Source organism: Ochotona princeps, chromosome 6, assembly GCF_030435755.1.
Source record: "Ochotona princeps isolate mOchPri1 chromosome 6, mOchPri1.hap1, whole genome shotgun sequence".
NCBI classification, from domain to species: domain Eukaryota; kingdom Metazoa; phylum Chordata; class Mammalia; order Lagomorpha; family Ochotonidae; genus Ochotona; species Ochotona princeps.
Genome location: NC_080837.1, coordinates 66,522,879 through 66,538,522, shown reverse-complemented (window position 1 = coordinate 66,538,522; position 15,644 = coordinate 66,522,879).

Sequence of the window (15,644 nt, the reverse complement as noted above, 5' to 3'; positions counted from 1 at the left end):
TGTTGAAGGTTAGAGATGAGCAAAACCTTGATTGGAAACAACAAACAGTGGCAGTGGGAAGGTAGGAGAGAAGTGCCCTTGAGACTGAGGGGGAAGAGTAAAAGTGTGACAGGGATGGTCCTGGACGGTGGCATCATTTGGGTCTTTCACGTGGCAGGAGGCTTCGCCCCTCAGGGTCGTCCAGCCTCAAGGTGGATGACACGTGATATTGTCTGGTGTTGGTTCCACCTCAGTCTCTGCACACATAGCCAGTACATTTGGGGAGCTGGAGGACTCTCCTTAGCTGCCAGGAATGGCATGCCTATGTTACCTGCAGGACTGTAGAAAGGGGTGGGGAGCTTCTGCCCTAAAGGGAAACTTAGACTCTGTTCCCATTGTATAACTACATCCTGGATAACTGGCTTTTGTAGAGCTGTCCAAGTGTAACCTAGGGATTCCAAACATGGCCTTTGGAACCAGGTGCATTTGAACTGAACTCCATGTAGGGCCACTAACCCATTGTGTGATGTTGGGCAAATTACCTTTCAGTGCTTCAGTTTGCACATTGATATAATCATACATTCTCTTTAATGTTTCAATAACTTTCTTTTTTTTATTTATTTTATTTTTTTGTTTTTGTTTTTTTTTGTTTCAATAACTTTCTAAGCTTATACATACAAAACACTAGATATAAATGTCCAGCATATAATACATATTTAAAATAATTGTGAATGTGGCAAAATAGATCCTAAATCCTAAGAAATAACTGACAGGTTCTTATGTTGTAAGCTGCATAAACATGCACAGACAGAAGACTAGGTTGAGGCGTGTAAGCCTGGGTGCCTTGACTTGCACTGTAATAACCTTTTTGAATGTATATTCTTTATTTAACACATTTTGTAGGGACATGGAAAACTTGATTTTCTCTTAGCAAAAGTTACATACCTTGTTCGTTTTACTCAAAATAAGCAGGTTCTTGTTAGACAACATTTTATTTAAAATGATCTTATTTTATAGTTTTCTATCACTTATAAATGGAGAACATTTAATCAGATTTACTGCATGTATCTTACTTGGCTTCAGTCAAAAAAAATCTTTGAGGGCTTGGCATGGTAGCCTGGTGCTATAGTACTCGCCTTGCATGTGCCAGCATCCCGTATGGGCACCAGTTCATGTTCCAGCTGCTCCATTTCCCATCCAGCTACCTGCTTGTGTCCTGGGAAAGCAGTAAAGGATGGCCCAAGGCCTTGGAACCCTGTATCCATGTGGGAGAACTGGAAGAAGCTCCTGGCTCATGGCTTTGGATCAGCTCAGCATCAGCCTTGGGGAATGAGCCAATAGATAAAAGATCTTTTCTCTCTCTCTCTAAATCTGCCTTTCCAATATAGATAAGTAAATTTTTTTAAAAAGATTTATTTTTATTTTCATTACAAAGTCAGATATACTGAGAGGAGGAGAAATAGAGAGGAAGTGGAGCCGCCGGGATTAGAACCAGTGGCCATATGGGATCAAGGCGAGGACCTTAGCCACTAGGCCACGCTGCCAAGCCCAATAAGTAAATTTTTAAAACAAACAAAAACATTTGAAACAATATGAGTAGCTGTTACTCTATTTCATGATTTTGAACTCATGATTTAAGCAGTCGTGTAGGTAAAGATCAATCTCTTGAGGCAAAAAAAAGTCTCTCTGAACAGAAAATAACCTCTTTCTGTTTGTTTTTTTTTTCCTTCTCCTTTCAATGTTGTCCTTTGCGAATGCATAGAAATTAACCACTTCTGTTATCTTGCTCCTCCTGTTCTTCTTCCACAATTTCCTTAGGAATGTAACAGTGTAACCCTTCTCCTTCCTTGTCTTGTGTTGATTGTGTGTGGATGTTTTTGGGAAGAGGAAGATAAAGTGTGACCACAGGGCGGTGGTGGTGTGTCTTATGGTGCCTGTAGTGTCTAGCATGAGGGTCACTTTCGTTATCTTGTCTGCCTGTAGCCCTGCATGGCTTACTTTGCCTTCTCCTTCCAGTGTGTAAAGCCAGTGAGGACAACAGGCCTAACAGCGACCCAGTAATTCTAACCTTTATAACTCTGTGTAATCCTCTCTTTTTGAGTTGGGTCAAGACCTGTAAATTGAGTCAGAACCAATAGGACATGGCAAGAGTAAAGTGAGTTTCCAGATATAACGAAGGTTTCAAATTAGTTGATTTGAATAAATCGTAACAAGGCCTAGGATGGGTATGATTTAATCAGGCAAACGTGCCTAAAGGACTGGCTTTCCTCCATGACAAAAACTGGGTATTTGGGGTTGTCCTTGTGGCAAGGAACTGGAGGCGGTCTACATAATTTGGAGGTTGTCTCAAGCCAATATCCACCAAAAATTCAAGACTCTTAATCATTTTCATGTTTTTGGAAGACTTATTCTATCTGTAATAGGTGACAAATTTCATGAGTATCATGTGTATGGTTTTAAGTGCATAATCTACGTCTCATACTGCCAACCCTCCTCCTTCCTTTCTTGTTTTTCTTTTAACTTTTCCACTGACTTACTCCTGACTTGTAATCACAGGCTTAATCTTTCACTAAATAATTCATCAGGTAAGTCGAAAGACCACAGTTCCTCAGTAGTATAGACAGGGACTACAAACAGTAGTCAGGTCTCAGAATGTCAGTATCATTGATATACATTTGCATTTTTGTACTTTGTATATTGGTTACCACAAATGAGAGCCTTAAGAAAAATGAAATCCTATCTTTTGCAATGAAATGGATGCAATTGGAGACCATTATGCTTAATGAAATAAGCTAGCCCCAAAAAGGAATCTTAGTCTTACAGCTGTAATGGCTGCAATAAAGTGCATTCCTTTTGCAGACAACTTAAATGAGCTTGGAAGCTGACTTTTTGAACCTCCACCTAAATTACAACTTTGTGACCAGAGCAGAGGACCCGGTTAAGTCATGGTTGAACTCCTGATCACAGAAACGGTGTATTGAAAAATGAGTGCTGTTTGAGGCTGCAAAGTCTGTGTTGCTGTATACAGCAATGGGAAGATATTCCACCTGCATTAACTGGCCCTCCCACCAGCAGTTTCACATCTTTTTACACTGTTGGCTGGGAATGGACTTGTGCTTGCTATGGAACCACCATGGTGCTTCTTGCCTATCTTCCTGAGGGTTCTTTAGGCTTTTTTTGTTTTCTCACCTAGGTGGCAGCAGAAGCTGATGGAGCTGCTGAGATGCTAACCCTCTCTGATCAAATTGCACTTACAAACAGAAAAGACCAATCCTCAGGCAGGTCTGAAAGCCACACAAGGAATCCTGTTTTGTAGGAGTCCTAAATAAAAAAGAGCCTCTACATTTTTTCTTTTCTTTTTTTTTCTCCTTCTCCTTTCAGTGTTGTCCTTTATGAATGCACAAAAATCAATCACTTCCTGTTATTTTGCTCCTCCTTTTCTTCTTCCACAGTTTCCTTGGGAAAGTAATGGTGAAACCCTTATTCTCCTTCCCGAGTAAGCTGCATGCCTTCATTATTACAGAAAGTTGTGTTTTCTACCCTGAGTCACAAACTCCAGACTTGGTTGCTGATATGCTGAAAGAAAAGATAAAATAATTTGGAAAACTCCATCTCTATTCATTCATTCATTCATTTGTTCATTACTACATATTTGTCAGACATCTATGTATTAAAAGCGATGCATCAATGAAAAAAGCAGGAAAAATTACCTGTTCTCTTGGAGCTTATATTCTCTCAAGATGATAGCCTGACATTCAAAGTTGTATTCTGTGTTTCAGGAACTAGACAGCACCTCATTCTTTCTCTTATTATTCTTTAAATGGAATATCTTTTTTCTGTACCCAATCAGATATCAGTTAAAGTAATGACCTCATATTCAATTGCAGAAGAAAAAATGTATTAATCACTTTTCACAGTATTACAGATATTACTGTCATTTAAAATGTTTAAAAGTGATCATTGTTTTTTACCATTATACGTTATTTCTTCCAGATTTTTCTTCTGTAGTTCTTTTTTACTTTTCATTTTGTTTTGGCTTTGAAATTTTAAATTTTCAGAAAATGTATCAAGAAGAATATTTAAACATTTGAAAGTTGGATGAAAGAATAAGAGGTGTGTTGCCATGAAACTGCTATATCATTTCTTCCTCTGTGTTTTAGCTAATAAAGAGCGTTAATCAAAGGTAACCGTGCTCTATCTGGTTGCAGCTTACTGACATACATGTTGTTGTAGTGTGAGTTTTGTAAATGAATGCTGAAAAATTTATGTCAGTTGATACTGCTGTAATTTTTTTTAAATGAATTTTATTAAAATAATTCACCTACCAACATTGGTTTGTCAGAAGTGATACCAATTTCTACTTCATTAGTTATATTAGGGGTGATATGTGGACATTTGGGAGAATTGGTGCAGTATTTTTGATGTCAGTGACAACTTTCTAAAATATTTGTGCATGGCAGAGCCATCCTTTAATTTTCCTGTGTGTGTGTAGATGGCAGTGTCAAAGTCTATGACAACTGTCTGGAGATAGGTACTGGGGAACCCATCTAATGATCCCATTACTGAATTTCCCGTTTCAGTGATTAAGTTAGGACATGAAATTGAGGTAGATTTTTGGATTTCTTTTCTATACTATTGCACTGTCTTGTATTAAGCAACCTAATAGCTTTAATAAGCAGTTTAGAACAGTAAGTTACATGATGGAATATACTTTAGAGAAAGAAATGCTTGGAGGCAGTGTGGGAATGCCACCTCCTTTTTTCCTACTACAAGGTGGTGACTACCTTTGTCACATAAAGGCATTACAATGGCAGATTCAGGTCAGTGTAAAGAAAGTAAAATGGCAAAAAACATTCCAATGGCATTCAGAAAACTTGGAACACTCCAATTCAATTATATTGTCTGTCTTTGGTAAAAAGCTCCAATTTTCACATTCCTCACTGGCACACCAACTGTGAACAGAAGGTAACTGAGGAAGCTTGTGTGACATGCCAGCGTGTATTTCCATCTGGAGTAATGTGGCAGATAAAAGGCAGACCTGGTTGCTTTTCTAAGTATGTGACATCAGCATCTCACCACTTGTGGGATAAACAATATCTAAGGCACAAATGAAATGAGGAAAAGACAAAACTGAGTAAATAAAACGTAAACAGTAGATTTTAGTCTTTCTCGGGGAAATTAGTATGTTTCTTTTGGAAATGAAATTTCAACTGGATCCAGATATTTACAGGTGCAGATATGAGTAATTTACTGCTCACAAGTTAAATGTTTTCTTTTTTTTTTTTTTTTTTTTAAATATTCATTTATTCATTAATTACATTGCATTACATGACACAATTTCATAGGTACTGGGATTCCCCCCCCTTCACCCCAAACCCTTCCCCCATCATGAATTCCTTCACCTTGATGCATAACCACAGCTCAAGTTCCGTTGAGATTCCCTAATTAAAAGTTTACACCATACAGAGTCCAGCATCCCACTTGTCCAGTTCAAGTTCAACCGCCTCTTAGGGAGGCCCTCTCAGGTTTGTAGGCAGAGCCAGCAGAGCGTCACCTCGATCAATTAGAAGCACCAACATATCATCAGCAACAGTCCAGGTATGATGAGGCTGGTGCAGAGTCCACTGATTGACATAGTCCGTCTTAGGGTTTCCCCTTGTCCAGTTTTCCGCTGGAAGCATAAAGCTGAGGTGGTTGATTCATCTACTCCATTTTCCATCTTTTTTTGATTAATGCTTTGATTCCTCCATTTTGTTCAGGGGAATCCCCCTAAAAAAAACTTTGAGGCATTCCCATTCCAGGCTCCTACATGTACTACTAGTTCGTAGTTTACCAGTTGCAATAGTTTTTAGAACTGCCAGTGGTGCTAAGTATTAGAACTAAGCAGTAACACAATACCTCCTAGCTACACAATGCAAAGATCCTTTGTATTATTTGGCATTTAGAAAACTCATTTTTATTATGCTTTGTTGGGAAGGGTATTAGAGTGTTATGGGAACTTGGAGGGCTTGGTGGTGATGAGCCAAGACTGACAGTGAGACAATGAGAGTCAAAGAGGCAAGTGCCAGCAGATATAAGGGTTTTCCCTTTCCTAGTAGTGGAGAGGATTGGATTGGATTATTAATGTACCTCAGGTAGAGAGCAGACAAGACAACAGACACAAGCCTCGGTGTAGCCTATGGTCTTCCAGAAGGGGAGCCACTGCGTGCCAAGTTTTCATGGAGGAAAGCCAGCAACACAAGAAAGAGAGAGAGCAGAGAATTTCTGATTACTTTTTAGGACTTGGCATATGCAGTGGGGTCATGGAAAATCTGGAAGAAATGCAGAAGCAAAACTTCTTTCTGGGTTTTATGTAAATGTTAGGGACAAGGAAAAAGCTTGTGGTCAAAGATGAAGACAATGGTTTTTTATATATCGAGGTACCTTGAATTCTTAAAGCCAAAAAGGAGTGTAACTGCAGAGTATATATGGCGAAACATGTTTTTGGCTAGCAAAGCATTAATAACTTTTTAATATCTTATTTGATCTTATGGTTTTTATAAAGCATTTTTCATAGTCATGTGTGTATATGTCTGTATCCTTCAGTCTTCTACTTTTGTAAGAACGGGGACTTTGTGGCTTCAATCACATATGTGTGTATACTGGTACTTGACTTTGAATATTGAAATAATTGCATTTCCCAACTATTGCAGTTAATGCTTATCATGCAAACTAAATATTTGCATCGATCTTGAAAAGTACTAGGTGAAATGTAGAGAAACTTGAACATTTTTTGGATGTGATGACTGGGCAGATGTTTATACATTCTTTGATTATTTCTTTTGTCAGAATTTGGAGCTTTGTAACATTACTCTTGGGTGTGCACTGAAAAAGACATGCTGACTTTGGCTTTGCTTTTTCTGCTAGTGATTCACTCACTGTATGCTTCCCTGGGGGAAAGTAATTGTTGTGTCTTGGGGGTACTCAAACAGCTCATTGAAGAGGCCTTTTGGGCAAGTAACTGAGGTCCCCATCCAACAGCCAATGTAGAACCTTGTCTGCCAGGAAATGCATGAGCGAGCTTAGAAGTAGATTCTCCAGCTCCAGGAGAGCTGCTTATTTGCGACTTTATGAGAAACCCAGAGCCAGAACCACCTGCAGAGATGCTTCAGAATTCTTGACCTACACAACCTAGGTAATAAATGTTCCAAGTCACTGATTTGGGGAGTATTTTGTTATGTGGTAACATGTAGCTACCAAAGGAAGATTTGCTGTCCAGAAATAGTCGATAAAATGGTTACCTGGGAGATTGCAGAAAAATTTCTACATGTTTTTGTTTTTCTTTTGGTCTCTTTTTTTAGAAGCAATTTTATTCTTACAATTTTTTATAGTACTCTGCAATGTCTTAGAATCCGGCAAGTTATCATTGACTAATAAATGATGACAAATTGTACATTTTTAGATAGGACAGAAGGAAATTTCTATATCAAGATGCTTTTCTCTTTTTCCATTCAGTTCCATTTGTGTAGATAAAGATTATTTGTAATGGGGAAATGAGGAAAAAGGGTGTGTGTGTGTGTGTGTGTGTGTGTGTGAGACAGAGTGCGAGCAGGCATGCAATAGCTACTTTCATATCTTGTTTTCAGTCTTACATCAAATAGTACACATGCATGTACAAAAACTGAATTCAACAGCTTCAGGATCAACTGGTGTTTATTCTTTAAAATATGTCGAAGGCATGATCTTTATCTGAAGAGGATAATTCCTGATTAAATATTTTATGCAGAAATTGATTTTTAAACTAACAGATAAGATTTATTTTCAAATTTGAATGCATTACACCAAATGATATTAGGTGTTACATTTGAGGCTGGCAAAGGGTTTCTCTTAGGGTTTTGAAGGAAAATATTTAGTCTGTTTCTGAGATCTTGCTGTGCCATGAACTCTTTCTCAAGAGTGAGAAAATGGAAAACAGAAATGGTGATGTTGGCTTTTCAGGAAGAGTAATTGAGGGTCTCACCTTTACAGGTTAAATGACCTTGGCAAATGATTTGGCCCTGCTGACACTTGGCTTCCCAGTCTGTAGTGCTTCTCCCATTCATTTACCTCAACAGTTCAATGGATGTTGACAATGATGATATATGTACTGTGTTTGAAGCCACTTCACATGGAGGTGGATTCATTCTTATAAATGACCTTCAAATTGGAAAAAAATGGTATGATTTCTACAGCCTCCTCTAGTGAAGGTTATTCTATAGGGTCATAAGAGCAATAATGTTATTCTATAGGGTCCGAAGAGCAGTAATTCAATAATGCAAACAGGAGATGGAGAGAAGTTAAGGGGCTCGGTGCCACTCTGAGTTCTGAGTTGACTGTTGTCCAGGTATCAGCAGTAGAATGGTGAAAAAGGTCATAGCAGGACTCTGCCCTTCTGTGTAAAAGCCAGGTGTGTTTTTCAGTGTGAATACATGCTGGATTTAGCTATGTATTAATTTGACATTGAGAGTAAATGCAAGTGACCAGGATGAAAAATGTGTGTGTGTGTGTGTGTGTGTGTGTGTGTGTGTGTGAAAGAGAGAGAGAGAGAGAGAGAGAGAGGCATTGAGCTAAAGTGAGGAGTTCAGAGTTTTGTTTAAATGCCTACTTACAAGTCCTTGGTGAAAGATAGAAGAGACTAGATGAGACTAGATCAGTGTAACTCAGGTTAGCTGGGTGTGACTTAATAACTTATTGACAAACCTGGAGAATGTAAGTTTTCTGGAAAGAAGCCTATAGGTTCTCTGTGTTTGCTACTTCCCTACAAGTGAAGAGAAAGATTTTCTTCTCGTTTATTTGTTTATCACCAACCAGAGAGAAATGTGAGTGATCTAGGCACAAGAATGAAGGAATTAGCTTTAGTAGCTATGAACAAGGACAGTATGAAAAATATTAAAAAAAAAAAAAACCACACCAGCTAACAATTACATACAACTTAGCTATGTGCCTGCCAGGCTATGCTGATTTTCACACGGAGTATGTAGCATAACACTCCTACCCACCCTACTCATCTTGCCAACCCCTGCCACAGTTATCTTAGGAGTGAGATGGTGTTTGCAGCTACTGTTGACTCCTGGTGGTAACCCAGAGCCTTATCATTTTACCTCAGTGATCCCCATTATTCTAGAACCTCTTTGCCTTGAATGTAGCCCACTTTTAACTCTGGAATTCCTCCATCACAGAAGTTTTTCCTTTTGGAGTTTTTCACAAATAAATTGCTGCTGTTGTATAAAGCCTTTACCTTTGCTTATATTCTTTTTTATAAAGGCAGTCATTCATTCTTTGTGCTCCATAGTAGGCATTGGAGAGAAAGTTGTGAACAGACAAAAAAAATACCTGATCTAGCTGCCATTCTGTAGGTGAAGGACATGACAGATAATAATCCAGATAACAATGTAAAACATGTAGCATAACACAGAATGATATTTTTCTAGTAGAAGTACAGCTCAGGGAACGGGGAGACAAGATAAGGTATGTGGACAAGGAGTTAATGTTTTAGATAGAAAGGCCAGGAAGGTTTTTGAGAACAGAAGTGAAGGAAATAAAACACAATTTGTGGTTGTAATCTCAGCTGTGTCCTCTTTTGTGAGTAGCCAACATTTTATGCCATATGTTCTGACTCAGAGTTGTGTGACGAGGAATGTTTTCAAGTTGCCTTCTTCACATGTCTGTGTCATCCCTGATCCTTATGCTTTTGAGATCATATGCCTCTTCCTTTACCTAGGTAGACTGAGTGCACAGAACTTCTACTGATGTTGGCTGAACCCAGTCATCAAACAATTCCAATGACCTGGAGTTCATATTCTCGTCACCTTATATTCTATATCTGAAATCATTTATCTCCCCACTCTCTACTTCTGTCTTTTTGAAGATGTCCTCATCTTTATCTGTTCTTTATTTTTCTACTGTGTAAAAGAAGTACCTCACCTTTCACCATCTGTTTGTGTTATCGATCTCAACTTTTGCCTTCCTATGAAACTTGGTGCCATCAATAATTTCCTGTTTGTGTCAAATCTTGTCTTTTCTGCTTCACTAGCTTCTTACTTCCCTACTGCTTACAGATGTTCCCAGAATTCCCCAATCCTAAAATAGTCTCTTCTCTTTCAAACTGTAAGTATTTACTGCTCACTCTCCTTTCATTATGAAGTGCCTTCAGAGCTTCGACCTCATTGCTTCCATCTCCTTTCCATGATGTTACCATAATTTGAAGTGGAAAATCAAAACCTATGATGCATAATGGGATGAATTAAATTATAATTCTGGATGTTCCATAAACTACCAGATTTCGATTACCTTGCTTCCTACCTGTCAGTGAAGCCCACCCATAGATTTCCAGAAAATGCTTTCTCAATGGTCTTCCAAGACTTTTTGCATTAATTTCAAAATAATTTTTTCCATTATTGTCCTTGACTTATATCAAATACACATTTTTTCATTTCTTCTTTTTGACTATGACAAAAAATTATCTCAACAATTTATTTTCACTTCTTGTGGTGACTTCCCCTTTTCCTTAGATGAATTCTTCGCTGCTGTCACCAGTAGTACTTGTTCTTTAATGTTCTGCTCATTATTCCTTTCTCTCTACTTGGTGATGGGATCTGATTAAATGTCTTTAAATAGTTTTGTGATATTCTTTTTCATATCTACAACTCTGACTTTACTCTAAACTCAAGCCATCATTTTCAGCTATTTGTTCTGTTTGATGAACATTTCTTAAAACTGTCTTCATCTTAATATATCTGAAGTTCAGTCACTATGGCAGCTCTAAAATGAGCTTATTCTTGCTTCTGCTAATGCTGCCTCTATGTGTTCCTGAAGTCAGGATTTAATACTTGGAGGGATTTTTTTTTTCTTAATTCTGTCTTTGCTTGGGTTTCTACAACCTGCTCATTACTCTGAACATCTCTGCATTCTTCCTGCTCTTCTTTTCTCACCATGCTGTCTGGTTAATACACCAAGTTGTAAACATTTATTTACCTTTGTACTTATTTGTTCTCTTGACAGGTGTATATTTGTGAGATTAGGTGCCACATCTACCTTACTTGGTATTGTATCTCAACATAGTTCCTAGTGCAGTGTTCAGTAGGTGGAAGGTAACAGCAAATATCTATTGAATGAATGGATGGAATCTTGTTTGTCATTTTCTGGGTTGTCTCCTATGTCTCTGTTTTTTTGGATTGCCATCTCTACCACTTTATTTTCACCCCTATGAATTTCTGAGATAATTCTAACAAATTTATTTTAAAAATAAGCTTACCTGTTCATTTCATTTCCTTTCATATATTAAAACAAATTTTATTTATGTATGTGAAGGGTAGAGTGACTCCAGAAATGCTGCAGAAAATTAGAGCGGGGCCAGGCCAAAGTCAGAAGCCAGAAACTTTATCAAAGTCTCCCATGTGGGTGACGGAAGCCCAAGTACTGGGACCATCAGTTGGTTGTATTTCAGGAGCATTAGCAGGAAGTTGGATGGAAAGTTCATAATAGCCGGGACTCAATCCAGATGCTCTTCTAATGGAATATAGACAGGTCAGTGCACTTTGCCATAACACTGTTCGTGCAATAAATTCTAAATGGTTTCTGGCCTCATTCCTTCCTTTGAGTAATCTATGCTATGGGTAGCTTCCAGAATTTTGCTCCCATTTTATAAAGCCAAAAATTTTAAAAAAAGATTTGTTTTTATTGGAAAGGTATATTTATAGAGAGAAGGAAAGACAGAAAGATTTTCTGTTTGTTGGTTCACTCCCCAAGTGGCCACATTGGCTGGAACTGAGCCAACCCGAAGCCAGGAATCAGGAGCTCCTTCCAGATCTCCCATGTGGGTGTAGGGTCTCAAGGCTTTGGACCATGCTCTACTGTTTTCCCAAGTCACAATCAGGGAGCTGGATAGGAAGTGGAGCAGCTGGGACAGGACCTGGTGCCCATATGGGATCCTGGTGCATGAAAGGTGAAAATTTAGTTACTGAGCCATCATGCTGGGCCCATAAAGCAAAATTTCTAAACAATTTTTCATGTGGCAAAGTTGAGCAGTAACAAAACAAAAGCAACACAAAGCAAAGAAGAACAAATTAAACAACAAAGAAACAATCCCCGGAACAAGTAATGTTAGCTCAATTCCTTTGGTGCTCATTCTAGATCTTTTGCCATTTCCACCAGTTTACTTTTCTACGACTGTCCCCATTAGTCCTGTATTCATACCTCTGTATGTCAGAAGCTTCATGTCACAGAAACATTTATGTAATTTTAATTATCTTTGATCAGTTATCTTCTGGGAAAAGACTTTGACTTACATAGTGCAAGGGCTAAATGATCACTATGAATTCTGTAGTCATGAGGAACTAGTGATGCAAGTTAGAATTCTGCCTTCACACCAAAACCTTATTTTCTAGAATCTGTTTTATGGAGAATGGGAAGAAGAGCTATTTTAGGAATGGAATTAAGATAATGCCTCATGAGTAAGCTGCAGGGGTGGAGGAGAGGTTATAAAGGGAACTACCAAACTGCTAGAGACGTGTGTGAGCATACACCGATCTCCTGAGATGGAGGCAAGAACGGAACTCTCTGCATTTGGGAGGCTGATGGGAACAAATAGGCCCTGTGATATTCTTAATGGATACTTAGTTTTGTCTTTTCTTTTCAGTTTCTGTAAAACCACCATTTCATAGACGGGGAATAAATGTTTGCTTAGTGAGTCAATTCATGCTCTATCTGGGAATGTTTGCTATAGTAAGTGAAGAAAAATAATATTACTGATGAATGAAGTGACTTGAGCTCAAAGAGGGGCAAGATGAACAAATAACAAAGGGTATGGTAATATAATGCATTTGTAGCTATTGCTTAGAAATCAAACAATAGATAATTAGAGATTGTGTATTCATCGAATGAAGTTAATGTAAGGGGACAGATTGGATAGCAAGACTTTGGAACTTTATATTGCTTGTTAGTATTTTATCTACCACTTGCTTTCTCTATGACCTTGGGTTTTTGTTCATCAGCTTTATCACCTGCAAAATGGAACATATCTGTACTTACAGAATTATTAGAAGCTTAATGTGATGTAAATAATTTGCCTCATAACAGTGCTATGCATGTCTTCTTACCTCTGGTTAACAAATCTTAATTAGTATTTAAGGTGAAAACTAGCAAACAACTTTCTGAAAATGTTTAAGAAAAAAATAAATAGTTGGTGATATGGGGTGTTTAGATTTACTCATTTTTTCTGAAGATATGCTGGGCAACCTTTTATGGTCCATCGTACATGTAACTATGAAATATACCACTTTGCAAGAATGTACACATCAATTCCAAATAGTAATGGCATGATTATTCTTTGGGGAACTTTATCTTAAATTGGAGAATGGAGCTAAATTGCACATAAAAATGTTGCCTGCCAGTTGAACAGCACATACTAAGTGAAACAGTATTGTCAGAATGGAAAGAGACAAGCTAATGTTTCTGTTCTCACAAAGGTGTAGTGGGATGTGGATGGGCAATGGCTTTCCAGGTGGTATCCTATGCAGTGAGTTTCCGTGTTTGGAGGGCTTTGATCTTAGTGATTAATTCTTTCTCCTTATTCCAAGGAGTAATTGCTAACTAAAGCTAAGGAACTTGTGACATATGGTTTGAACTGTATGGGAGACATTTTGAAACACCTTTATAGAGTGTCTATTCTCAAAGTAGCTAATGTGTTTTAATGGTTAATAAATCACCCTCACCTGAAAGCGTATATGAGAACAAAGCTAGCGTCCCCTCTGCAAAGGCTCAAAATTTGCCTTATTGTCTACATCAACCACTTTTCACTAAAAGGTTAATGGTATTCCACTGACTATCAGCAAAGGAACTCTCTACAGATCTTGTCTATACCAACAGTATAATTTTATATGTCTCACAGCAGAAAAATATAAAACTAACAGTTTTGTTTCTTTAGCTGCAACATATTTTAAACCACAAACATTTTAAAGATGCATGTACTCTGGAGATCATTATATATTATGCCAGGAATTATGTAAGTTTCCTAAACATTCAAGATGTGTGAAAAGGCTTTGTTTCTAAATATACTTTTCTCTCTACCCAAATTGCAAACCTTCTCCCATACTTGAAGTTTGGAAAAATTGATGACTTGCATCTGGGAGTCCTAAACCCTTCTGGTGATACTTCTATCACATCTCAGATTCATTTAGTTTTGTAATCCATACAATGGGAATAATGATGTAAATAACTTATTTACATAGTTAGTATGAAGTGACATTAGAAATTATTTGAAATTGGGCCCGGCAGCTTGGCCTAGTGGCTAAAGTCCTCGCCTTAAACGTGCCCTGGGATCCCATATGGGCCCCGGTTCTAATCCCGGCTGCTCCACTTTCCATCCAGCTCCCTGCTTGTGGCATGGGAAAGCAGTTGAGGACGGCCCAAAGCTTTGGGACCCTGCACCCGCGTGGGAGACCTGGAGGAAGTTCCTGGTTCCTGGCTTCGGATCGGTGCAGCACCAGCCATTGCGCTCACTTAATCATCGGACGGAAGATCTTCCTCTCTGTCTCTCCTCCTCTCTGTCTCTCCTCCTCTCTATATATCTGACTTTGTAATAAAAATAAATAAATCTTTAAAAAAAAAGAAATTATTTGAAATTGCTTTATAAAATCTGTTCAAATCTAATTAACAATATAACTCATTGCTTATCTTAATGTAAATATTTCTATCTTCATGTATTTTTCAAATATTATAGTATTATTAGTGAACAAGACCTTTTGTTTCCGTTGTTTTATAATGATTGATCTGAAGTTATATCCTATGAAGTAGCAATAGATTAGTTGGAATCAGTTCTGGTTTTAGAAACCTGCACTGAGACAAGGAGCATTCCCTTTGATATTCACATTATTAAAGACTTTTGGATAGATATAGCCCAAATCATCTGGAAAATATAAGGAATTGTGTTCTGTCATATCCTAAATGAACTATCAGAAGCTGCCAACTCCTCAGGAAAACTCACTGTAGTATAAAGGCATTTCTGCCTTAATGACTTGGAGTTACCACCAGATCCTTGGGGTTGAAGAGAAATGATTTCAGACATGGTAAGCTAGGAACATTGACCTTGTCCCTTACCAATCTACCTTACTTTAAAAACACACACCTTAATGAAAATGGCTGTGCTTAAAGTGAAAGATGATAAAAATCAGGGCTGGAGCTGATTTCTTGTAGCCCGAGAAACCCTTACTGTTTATGCCAGGTCTGGACCAGTACCAGGTGGCAATGATCATGGGAGGAATTCCAGCCTTGGTTGAACTCTGCAACTCTCTAGTTTTATCAAGCGGAGAGTTTGCAGAATTAACATTAGCAGAAAGAGAAAAGAAGGGCTTTTGTTTTGACTACCCAAATTTTGACTGACTCTAACATGTAACAGCAGCAACATCTGGCAGTGTAGTCTAGTCAAATAGATGTCCAGTGCTTTTCAGAATTTAAAGTGTTTGTAAATCATCTGGGGACCTTGTTACAATGCGGTTTCTGACTCATTATATATGGGTGAATCCTGAGAGTCTACATTTCTAAAAACTTTGCAGGTGATGTTAATATTGCTGGTCCCAGTACTACCCTTTGTGTAGTGGAGTGTGTTGAATTTTGGCTCATTAAACTATTCCATGCCTTAACCCTTGAAA